The sequence below is a fragment of the Daucus carota genome, chromosome 5, assembly GCF_001625215.2.
Source record: "Daucus carota subsp. sativus chromosome 5, DH1 v3.0, whole genome shotgun sequence".
In the NCBI taxonomy this organism is placed as follows: domain Eukaryota; kingdom Viridiplantae; phylum Streptophyta; class Magnoliopsida; order Apiales; family Apiaceae; genus Daucus; species Daucus carota.
In genome coordinates this window covers 16,038,369-16,050,653 of record NC_030385.2, presented here as the reverse complement: position 1 = coordinate 16,050,653, position 12,285 = coordinate 16,038,369, and the positions used below count along the sequence as shown (strand labels likewise).

Genomic DNA, 12,285 nt, shown 5'->3' with positions numbered 1-12,285 from the left:
CTCACATAGCAATCTTTTAAATCCTTAAAATTAATTATATGACATATAATTTTAAAAGGACAACTCTGTATTGATAACACAATAACCCGGAATTTAAATATCCAATTTTGAAAATACCTTAAACTGGAATAAAATATTAAACTTTATTCCTTTCTTTCTAAGAAAATTACTTTTATAACAATAGACGAATTTTGAAAAAAGTCCGGGTCGCTAAAGTATACGAGATCACAGAAGAAGAATGCATATTCTGTTTTTAACCTTATAATTCCACATCAAAATTATGCTCATACTACACAGACCATTCATCTTATCAAGAGAAAATCAATTAAAGCCAATAATAATATTCAAAAACTTGTTTCCATAATAATAAACTAATTCTGAAAATCTGGGATGTTACAAAAGAATCATTTTAAAAATAACTAATTAAGTCTGAATACTTGAAATAGGGTCCGAAATCATTTGAAATCAATTAACGAACCTTGAACATATTTTAGAAAAATATTTCAAAGCCGAAACTATTTTCCTGAACTTTTAAATCAATTAAAACAATTAAATCTAATTAATAAATTAATTAAAATAAACTAATAAATAATTAAAACAAATAATCAATTAATATTTAATTAATTGACTAATTATTGTGACGGACCCACAATATAAACAAACTAAAGCATGCATATTATACTAATTCACAAAAACTACAGAATTATAAAATATTAGAAACTACAAGTCTAAATCCACAATCCCCGGAATCACCAGGAATGAGTATGAACAACATCTAAAGTTATTACAAGCTCAAATAAAATTCTAAGTCTTTACTACAAATTTTATTTCCCAAAAGTTAATGAAAGAGTTAGGGAACAACTACTACCCAACCTGTCCCATCATCCGGCGGTAGGCAATACTCGATCCTGAGGTAGTCTAACAGGCGGTTTACTTGAAACGAGTCATCTTCGGGTTTCACTGAAGGGTTATCATAAACAATACAATTAATGATCAAAAACCTCAGCAAGTGATAACAATTTATATAACAGTTCATGATATGCAATATCACAAGTGCAATAATAACAAGGGTATCACAAGGTGCAATCTCAAATAAAGGTACATCAGGATAACAAGTGCTTGGAATTGGAAGCACACAACGCTACGAGCATTGAGGGGTGATCAGCCCACATCAAGCTCCGAACCACATAAAGTGATTCAACCAGGGAGGATCCTCGGCACACATTGGCCAAATACAAACATCATGTTCCCCGCTACTGATGTTGTAATAAAATGACTGGCGTCTCAGTCTTATAATAAAAATACCTTTCAATTCCTTTTTAATAAATTTAAATTTAGTGTTCAAAAAGGGGTCTTGATCAAGGACAACTCATTAAGCAAGGTGTTTTCAAATTTCAAGTGATCTTTCTAAAATAAGGGAATGTTATTAATGTAACATCCCAGATTTTCAGAATTAGTTTATTAATATAGAAATAAATTTTTGAATATTACTATTGGCTTTAATTGATTTCTTCTGATAAGATGAACGGTCTGTGTAATATGAGTATAATTGTGATGTGAATTATAAGGTTAAAGACGAAAGATGCATTCTTCTGTTGTGATTTCGTTTATTTTAGCGACCCGGATTTTTCAAAAAAATTGTTTATCTTTATAAAAGTAATTTTCTTAGAAAGAGAGGAATAAAGTTTAATATGTTATTCTAGTTTAATGTGTTTTCAAAATTGTATATTTAAATTCCGGGTTATTGTTTTATCAATACAGGGTTGTCTTTTCAAAATTATATTTTATATAATTGATTTTAAAGATTTAAAAGATTGCTATTGTTACATGGCTAAGTGTTGCATGTGGAATTGTGAGTTTAGTTAGTTATGATAATTTAATGTGAATATTGTATGAATTTTGGTGTAAATTGATTTTCTGTAATTGGTATTTATACGTGCTAGAACTGTGGGTTTAATTATTGATATTATCAGAATGAGTCATGTGTTATTTAGATATTTTCAAATGATTTATATATGGATATATGAATATCCTTTCAAAACTTATTTCAAATATTATTTCTGAAAATACAGAGGTTTGTCATGTAAAAGTTAGATGGTTGATATGTGAATATATGTATTACATGATTAAGTGTTACGTGTGTAATGGTCGTGTAACCAGTTATGGTTATTTACGAATATTATTTGAATATTTGGTAAATTATTTGATAACTAGTTTTCTATTTTGATTGCTTATATATGTTGCAATCACGAGTTTTCAATTTTCATATTCTCAGAATAAAATATGGAACATTTGGGTATTTTCTAGATAATTTATGAATAATATGTGATATTTATATGAATATTTGTGAGACTTGTGTTATCTGGTTTATTGAATTGACTGCTCATATGTGTTCGGATTTGAGATATTTCAATTTCTATATGATCAGGATAAAATATAGTTTAATTGGATATGTTCATATCGATTATTGGATTGCTATGTGATTTTATAATCGATTTACGGATTTAATCTCGTTTGATTATTAATTATATTTAAATAGTTATTTAACATTTTGAACCCCGTGGGCGTTCGGGAAAATTTCGCCATTAGGCTATTTGGGACATTCTGAGCATTATTCGTGTTTTAACTTTCTCAATCCGGAGTACGGTTTGCCCCGTAAATGATCCGGTACGGTTTTATTAATATTTTTAAAATTAATAATTATCTGGTTGTCTCGTAATGCGTGAAGCATATTCCAGGAATATTCAAAAGCATATTCAAGGAATATTCTCTTACCTTCTTCTATAAATATCCTTTACCAGTTTATTTCGCACGTACAATCATTTCGTCAGTTTCTCTGCACGAATACCGAGAGAAGACGAACGGGTGTTCTTCGTGTTCTTTATATTCAAACGAGGATTTGAAGGCGTTATTGGAATCCGATGGAGGCGTATAAATAGTCAAAACGAAGCTCTCGACGCGTAGAATCTAGTTTAATCAACCGTAACACTGCAGATTTCACGGGTAAATTATTATTAATTTTCGAAAATTCGAATTATATGGATTTTAAATATGAATTTTTGCAAACGTGATTGTTTGATTGATTTGATGATTCCATGTTGTAGAGCATCTCCTGCCATTCGTTTTCATATATGATATGTCGATTTTTGACTTCCATAACATATAGAAATAAGGGTTTGATTCTTGAGATGTGTTCTTGAATGTTCTTGAAGCTTTTCAATTGAAATTGGGCGTTTTTAATCTAGGAAGCTAGAGGGTGTGTGGTTAGTACCATTAGAAAGAGCGTTTTAAGAGGAATCTATACATGGGTTCAAAACAAGTAAACGAGCTGTGTACAGGCCGGCCGGAGTTCGCGAAGAACTCGGCAGCGGCGAACTTCCGGGCGGATTTCCGGCCAATTGGCCGCTCCTTTCTCGAAAACGAAGCCACCAACAGATTCCTGGTGGTGGATATTGCGTTTCTGGACAATTTGGTGGCGAACGGAGGTCGGTAGCACCGATTCCGGCGGAGCTAGTGGTGGCCGGCGGCAAATTGTCGTTTGGCCACCCATGTTTTGAAGATGGTGAAGATCTAGTATCGAGGTTTTGAACTTTGCAAAACAGCCCCTGTAACTTCTGAAAGTTACACTTTAAACCCTGGACAAAACTTTCAAAAGTTTACAAAATAAACCTTTTGATTTAATTTTCTAAAATTGTTTTATTTAATTATTTTAAATTCCAAAAATAGTTTTTAATTATTTTTTTATTCAAAAATAAATCTAAATTAGTTTCTAAATTAATTTTAATTAGTAATTAATTATTTTAATTGGTCAATTAATTTAAATATTAATTGATTAATTAATTTAGTTAATTATTAATTGATTTTAATTGATTAATTAATTGGATTTAATTGTTCCTTTTGATTTAAAAATTCTGGAAAATAGTTTCGAGCTTTGAATTATTTTTTCTAAAATATGTTCGAGGCTCGTTAATTGATTTCAAATAATTTACCCGATCTTGAGCAATCGGACTTGATTATTTATTCAAAAATGGATTCTTTTACCTGTTTTAATTCCGAAAAATGTCTAGAAATTCCAGAAAATTCCCGAAAAATCATTTTTAACCCAAGACTTGATTTGACATCAATCGGGATGGGAGACCTTATATGAAATATGTTGTCTGCTATCTGTTTGATGTGTTATGTGCCGATAGAGAGTAAGAAAACAGTTTTGTTCATAACTTTTGACTCGTAATTCAGAATGGAGTGAAACGAAAAAGAGATTAAAGCTTATAAAGTCTATTTTAATGTGACATAATAATATGGTGGAGTATAGAATGTGAATAATTGTTGTTAAATGTATAGAATATGATTATATGTGATCTAATTGCTATTAATTGATGATTGCATGGACTATCTGGTTGTTCTAGTATTACATACATGTGATAAATGATTAAATGACATAGTGTCGTGTCTTGATAGATGTCGGATAAAAGCATATGGATTATAGTGATTGGATTTGGTTGGTTGATTGTTGATTGAGATAGGATAACAGGTGGATAGTCTAATAAATAGACGAGACGATGTCGGATTTTCGATAAGATTTATATGATATTTAATTGATAATATGTTATGTGAAATATGATTAGACTATATGGTAGAGTCAAAGCATGATTATGTGTTAAGTGATATTTGATGAGTTTAAAGAGTTATATAAGTGGGTATCGATATACGTGATATGTGTATGCGATAGGTTATGCTACCGAGTTGATAAGTAGAGATAAGAATCAATAGATTATTTAGTGATAATGGTAGTATCTTATTCTCGTAAAGGGTTTGGACGAGACAGATACGATCGAAGACGTTTAGAAGGTCAAACGATGTTACAAAGCGAATAAGGAACGAATCGAGTAAACGAAGCAGTGTGGCGAATAGAGTATAGCCAAAGATGGTCTAGAGACTATGATATGCATAGAGTGTGAAAGTGGAAAGATGAGATTGAGATATGAGACTGGAATCGGATTTAAGGCAAGTTTTCCTAAATCCTTCCTCATATATATATTGCATGTGCTGATTTTTCTGTCAAGATTGTGATATTGTTTATACTGAAACCCTTCTCAAATAAACTCTTACTTCTGAGCATGAAACCTATGATTGTTTTCTTCTTCCAAGTTTTGAAAATCCAAACACCAAATTACTCTCAATTTCTATTACAAGTATTCTGATCCATTCTTTCCAATCCTCAAGATATTAAAAATACCAGCTTTACAAATTAATTCGAAGTTCAGACCGTCATTGAAGCATGTGTTGCTCAGTGATAGTTAGAACCTAGAATGAACTGGGATCTTCTTGATTATTCAACCCGCCATTGTCATGCTGGTTTAGCAGGCTAAATTCAGTTGATTAGCCGATAATGGAGGATACTGAATAATTAGGAATTTTCTGAACTATGATTTATCAAAGGACGAACTGTGGTTTATGAAATGTTGATTCTCGAAAGTTGACTTGGAATAATTCTGTTGTTGATAATGATTATAATTCTATTCTGTTGATTGAATTGTCTATTGATTTCAATTGTTAGAATTGGATCAGTTTTTATAAAATATTTGGACCAGATTCGTGGTCAGACCAGATTCGTGGTCAATTATAGGCCAATGTGTGCCTTGGATCCAGTATAGAGAACAGGGTTGTGTGCCATGTTCGGGGTTAGTGCGTGACTGATCAGCAGCCTAACCTTTGGTTTTTAAGTAAAAATGTGATGAATCCAATTCGACAATTCTTCTGTAAGTTTGAAATTCTGATTTCAATTGCTGATAAGAATTGTGAAGTTTTCAATTGCATATCCTGAACTTGTGAACCCTGATAAAATATTTCAGGACTATTGTTGCTTATATACACTTGCTGAGCATTGTTACTCACCCTTGCTATTCCTTTTTAACCATTTCAGAAAAGCTTAGAGTTGAATTGAGATTGCGAGTATGGCTAAGGCTAAGCGAGGAGTCAGAGTTATAGAATATCCAGAGGAAAAGTGGAATGTTCAGGGAGATTGACAAGGTTGGTTCTAGATAGAGTTGTATTATTGAGATTCAGTTGTAAGTCATAATTGAGGTAGACTGGCAGTGATTCTTCTTATCGAAGATGATCTGAGTTTGTAAGATAATGTTTATTAATAGTGGTTGATTCTAATTTCAATACTGTAACCTGGATGCGATCCTGTTTTGAGGGGGTTAAAGTGTTTTCTTTTAAATCTTTTACTAAAGTTTTCAGGTTTTAAATCCTTTGATTTTATTACCTTTTTCAAAAATACAGGTTTTCAAAAGTGTTTTAGAATGATTTTGTGTGGTGACGTCAGAATCCAGACCCCCGGATTCTCGGGCTGTCACAGTTGGTATCAGAGCAACAGGTTATAAGTTATTGAAATTAGAATATAGGTTGTCATTATAAGTTTATAGAGAAGAAGTGTTCAGTGACCTCATATAGAGGTATTGTGAGACTGTCTAGGGATAGTCTAGAGAGGTAATCGGAATAGAATCTAGATAGTTAAATTAAGTTGAGGGTACATGTTTAGATGGATCATGGTTCCTAAGTCTAGACACTTGGTTTCTAGTATGGGGACTGATTGAGATAGTGAATTGTGATAAGGGTCAGAGTTAGACCTAGTCAAAAGAGTATTAATAATGAATGATTAAGTTAAGAATGATAAAGATGCATGGATTGGAGTATTCTGACCATGTTACATATTTGAAAGTGGTTTATCGTTTGAATTGAGATGTAGAAGAATGGGTGTTGAATATGAGATATTGTGAATTAGAAAGAGAGTTTTGTAGATAGATGTGATGTGAATGATAGAGAGTATGTGGAATTGAGTCTAGTTATCAGAAGTAATATTGTGAGTGAGATAGAACGTTAGTCTTAACGACGACGCTTCAAGCTAACCGGGATTTCTTCTGATATCAAGATGAGCCAACTTCATTGCGAACGATAATGTCTACAAGGGATCTTACGAAGCTATCACGAGCGAGAACGTCGAGAAGAGGACATACCTTGAACAACGGCTTATGGGAGCAGAGCAAGAATTTGAGAAGACCTTGGCAATATCTTTCTTCAATAAAAACTTATTTTAATTCTTCTCATCATCATTAAGTCCTTATTGGGATATCTTTTCTACAAAAGTTCTGATAAATGAGATTTCTTATTTCTCGAATGACGAGAAAACATTGGTATTGATTATTGATATTGGTATTGATTCTTGGTGTGTGATAAAGGTTATTGTGAGAAGACAATGATATTTCTTGATATTCCTTGATATTCTTTGATATACCTTGATATCTCTTGATATTCTTTGGTATTCTTTGAGATTCCTTGGTATTTCTTCCATATGATTGGGATGAACAACCCTATGTATAGGGGACACAAGGTATACCTGTCTGTGTGATAGGAGTTGGATGGGACGCCATCACTTGTGTGTGTTGTACTTACAAGAAGGTTAACAACCTTTAGTAGTGTCTAATATGGGCACGCAACACTAAGTTCGTTTGATCATATTGATCTCGCAGTCACTCTCTTATTCAAACATGACCTATTTTGAAAACATTTTGTTCCATTCTAAGTTCTTAAAGAGTGATTCTAAGAACTGAGCTCTGTAATGGTGAAAGTTTTAATACTCTTATTTGTTTCAAAGTCAAAGGTATGCCAAGGTCGAACGAAGGTGGGAGGATGATAGTACGAAGGATGTACATTTTCATTCTCTTCGCGGATTCTGAGGACAGAATCCTTATAAGGGGGGTAGAATGTAACATCCCAGATTTTCAGAATTAGTTTATTAATATAGAAATAAATTTTTGAATATTACTATTGGCTTTAATTGATTTCTTCTGATAAGATGAACGGTCTGTGTAATATGAGTATAATTGTGATGTGAATTATAAGGTTAAAGACGAAAGATGCATTCTTCTGTTGTGATTTCGTTTATTTTAGCGACCCGGATTTTTCAAAAAAATTGTTTATCTTTATAAAAGTAATTTTCTTAGAAAGAGAGGAATAAAGTTTAATATGTTATTCTAGTTTAATGTGTTTTCAAAATTGTATATTTAAATTTCGGGTTATTGTTTTATCAATACAGGGTTGTCTTTTCAAAATTATATTTTATATAATTGATTTTAAAGATTTAAAAGATTGCTATTGTTACATGGCTAAGTGTTGCATGTGGAATTGTGAGTTTAGTTAGTTATGATAATTTAATGTGAATATTGTATGAATTTTGGTGTAAATTGATTTTCTGTAATTGGTATTTATACGTGCTAGAACTGTGGGTTTAATTATTGATATTATCAGAATGAGTCATGTGTTATTTAGATATTTTCAAATGATTTATATATGGATATATGAATATCCTTTCAAAACTTATTTCAAATATTATTTCTGAAAATACAGAGGTTTGTCATGTAAAAGTTAGATGGTTGATATGTGAATATATGTATTACATGATTAAGTGTTACGTGTGTAATGGTCGTGTAACCAGTTATGGTTATTTACGAATATTATTTGAATATTTGGTAAATTATTTGATAACTAGTTTTCTATTTTGATTGCTTATATATGTTGCAATCACGAGTTTTCAATTTTCATATTCTCAGAATAAAATATGGAACATTTGGGTATTTTCTAGATAATTTATGAATAATATGTGATATTTATATGAATATTTGTGAGACTTGTGTTATCTGGTTTATTGAATTGACTGCTCATATGTGTTCGGATTTGAGATATTTCAATTTCTATATGATCAGGATAAAATATAGTTTAATTGGATATGTTCATATCGATTATTGGATTGCTATGTGATTTTATAATCGATTTACGGATTTAATCTCGTTTGATTATTAATTATATTTAAATAGTTATTTAACATTTTGAACCCCGTGGGCGTTCGGGAAAATTTCGCCATTAGGCTATTTGGGACATTCTGAGCATTATTCGTGTTTTAACTTTCTCAATCCGGAGTACGGTTTGCCCCGTAAATGATCCGGTACGGTTTTATTAATATTTTTAAAGTTAATAATTGTTATAGAACTAAAAACGGGGGTGAGCGATTCGTGCTTTGGACTGGTCTCGATGCGAGATGCCTACGTATCTTCTGTGTGAAGAAGAATCAAGTCCAAAACGTAGTTCTAGTTATGAGGGGTAGAGCCCTTTATATAGGCGCTTCGGAGTCAGAAGTCGGATGGAAGTATAATTCCGTGTATCAGACTTCTTATCGAAATATGCCTCGAGACAAGAGGTAAGATAGAACTCTTATTCTTTCGTTGCTGATGTCTATCCGCACTCCGGGATGTTTATCTGTTAGAAATAGACGTATTGTAGAACTTGTATTCGTAACTGGACCTACAATTGGGCCTCTATTAATTAATTACGAAATTAATTAATATTTAAGAGCCTCGGGCCCTATTTAACTGGGCTTTGGTGCTTTTTGGGCTTTTAATATCTAATATTATTTCTGACCCATATCATTTGCCCCCCAACTTTTGACAAGTTTTGCAAAAACTTTTCAAAAGTTGCTGAGTCCTTATCGGCTTTCTGAGCTCCTGACTCATATATCATGCGAGAAAGCTAACTTCTGCAAATTCCCATCGTCCAAGGTCTGAAGTTCCATAAATAGCGCAAGGATTTCATCGATGTTGATTACTTTGAAACAATTCGAGAGATGACTTGAATTGATTGTACAGTAAAGATAGCTCTGTTTCGTATCCTTCGGGATCGTACTTCATTTTCGATTGGAGTACCGGAAGACATGAATCCTTCTTTCGAGTCGTTTTCATGACACTTACGAGTCTTTGTTATTGGTATAACAAGCGTCCTTAAAAATTACGTTTGTAATGGTACTTTCGAGCACTTTCGTATTTTTTCAGGGCTAAATTCAAATTAATTGGAATTTTTATGATTAAATTCCAATTTTCTAGAATTTTCCGAGCCTTTAAATAATTTTCAAAATATATTTGAAATTAAAATTTCAATTTTATGATCTTTCTTGCATTTTTCCCTATTTTTGGAATTTTTGGGATATTTCTTTTAAGAATTAAATAATTCTTTAATAGAAATTCATCCCTCTCCCTGAGATGCTTCCTTGGCGTGGGTACCCCCGCCAAGGAGGCACTTTAGCTTGCCACGCCTAGGAGTTATGCCTCCTGGGCGTGGTTGGTTGATGTGTTGGTTGTTATGCCTCCTTGGCGTGGGTACCCCCGCCAAGGAGGCATTTTAGCATGCAACGCCTAGGAGTTATGTCTCCTGGGCGTGGTTGACATAGCTTCCACTGTGACATGCTTCCTTGGCGTGGGTATGCACGCCAAGGGGACATAATTCTATACCTTGCCTAGGAGAGATGCCTCCTGGGCGTGGTTGATTGAAGGCCTTCACAAGGTTTCTTTTTGTTATGCTTCCTTGGCGTGGGTGCAGCCGCCAAGGAGACACAATGTTGTACCACGCCTAGGAAATATGCTCCCTGGGCGTGGCTGTCTTTAAGGCCTTCACAGGCTTGATCTGTAATTGCTCCCTTGGCGTGGGTACACCCGCCAAGGAGGCATATTGTTGTACCACGCCTAGGAAATATGCTTCCTGGGCGTGGCTATCTTTAAGGCCTTCACAGGCTTGATTTGTTCTTGCTCCCTTGGCGTGGGTACACCCGCCAAGGAGGCATATTTATGGGTAATATACATCCCTATAACTGTCTTAGGTGCATATTACCGTTATAGGTTGTGGGCCATAGTCTATACTTGTCAGGCCTATATAGTTCATTTTTCTTTTAATTTTCCAAGTGTCCCCCAGAATTCTTGAGATCCTTCTAGAAGGGATTCAATTTTTAAATTTATGGGCTTCCCGCCTCTGACATGGCTCAATGACCGGCCCAAGGCCGATTTTACGGGCTGTAGCCAGTTCATTTTAGGGTTTACCGGCAAGTGAACCGGTTGTGGATTGCCTATATAATGAGTGACTGAGAGTTCATTTCTCATTTCACTCCAAAGTTTCCAAGTTTAAGAGCTAGAAATTCTCCCAAACACTCTCAAACCCTTCTAGTTTTTCGGCGAGTTTTGAGGCGTATTTTCGGCTATCTTCAAGTCTTTTCCAGATTCCGGCCGATATTCAAAGCATTCTCCAGTTTCCGGGCGATCTTCAAAGATTTTCCCAGATTCCGATCAATCTTCATCTTTTCTTCATTCGTTTCTGGGTTTCAAACCTTCATCACAAGGATATCAATGGCGGATTCTTCATCCTCTCAACAATCCCAGCTTTCTCAACAGCCCGCTGCTCGTTCTCGCGTTAACCGAGGTAAAAAATCCCTCGTTCATGCTAGCGTTTTTTCACTTAGAGATTTATTAAGTGAATTTGGTCAAGCGTTCCCCAACTTGCTTCATTTAGATGCCTATAATTATCCCACTAAGCTCACCCAAAAAGATATTGATATTATGAGCAAGTTGTTTGGAATTGAACACCCTTACAGGGCCGAGCTCCCAGGCCCAAATGACCGGGCTTGCTACCCAAAGCCCGGTGCAATTAGGATCTATAAAGAGACCTTTTATGCTGGGTTCAGATTGCCTCCCCCCATGTTTGTTTATAGACTTTTAGCTGAAGCCCGGGTGTGTCCAACCCAACTCCAGCCCAATGGCTGGAGGTTCATAAATTGTTTTTTGGTCCAGTGCAAGAAGCATAATTTAGAGCCCAGCGTGGCTGTATTTAGATATCTTTTTAAGTTTGTGAACGCCCCAAATGACGAAGGCTGGGTCAAAATCCAATACCGGACTTTGGGCCGCAGCATCTTTGTTTCTGACTCGGCCCCTGATTCTCTCCCGAATTGGAAAAAACAATGGTTTTATTTATACATGGAAGGGGCCAATTGGGCCGACTACTTTTACTCGGACTTCAGCCGGGCCGAGGACGGAACGATGCGGTCCCTTAAGTTGGGGGTCGAGGAAGAGGCTGCAATTAGGGTTTTGACGGGGGACAACCTCCACCATTGCTCGTTGCTTATCTCGGAGGCCTCCCTCCAGTTACATGGGCTTAGCGATTTGGGCCCTGAGGGTATGCCCCATCTACTTGCGCTTTTAATAAACTTCTGTTTACCTTTATAAATTGGGCTTCTAACCTTTCGTGTTTCTGATTTGCAGCCCAAGTTGCTTTAGGGAGCATTTTTAAGAAGCGCGAAACCGCCGCTTCTCAGGCGGTGGTTACCGAAGTGCCTCGCGAGAAGAAGTCGCGAAAGAGGGGAAAGTCCCCAGTTATCGAGAAGGTTCCTGCCTTCTTGACTCCTCGCGAGGT

General features: G+C 34.8%; 1 long non-coding RNA gene across 1 annotated transcript; it reads left to right on the top strand.

The window, feature by feature from the left end:
* The first annotated feature begins 3,996 nt into the window (after positions 1 to 3,996).
* LOC135152608 (uncharacterized) lies at positions 3,997 to 6,182 on the top strand. The gene is made up of 2 exons (XR_010291933.1): positions 3,997 to 5,004; positions 5,924 to 6,182. It is a non-coding gene; the product is annotated as an uncharacterized LOC135152608 (long non-coding RNA).
* Positions 6,183 to 12,285: the final 6,103 nt, after the last annotated feature.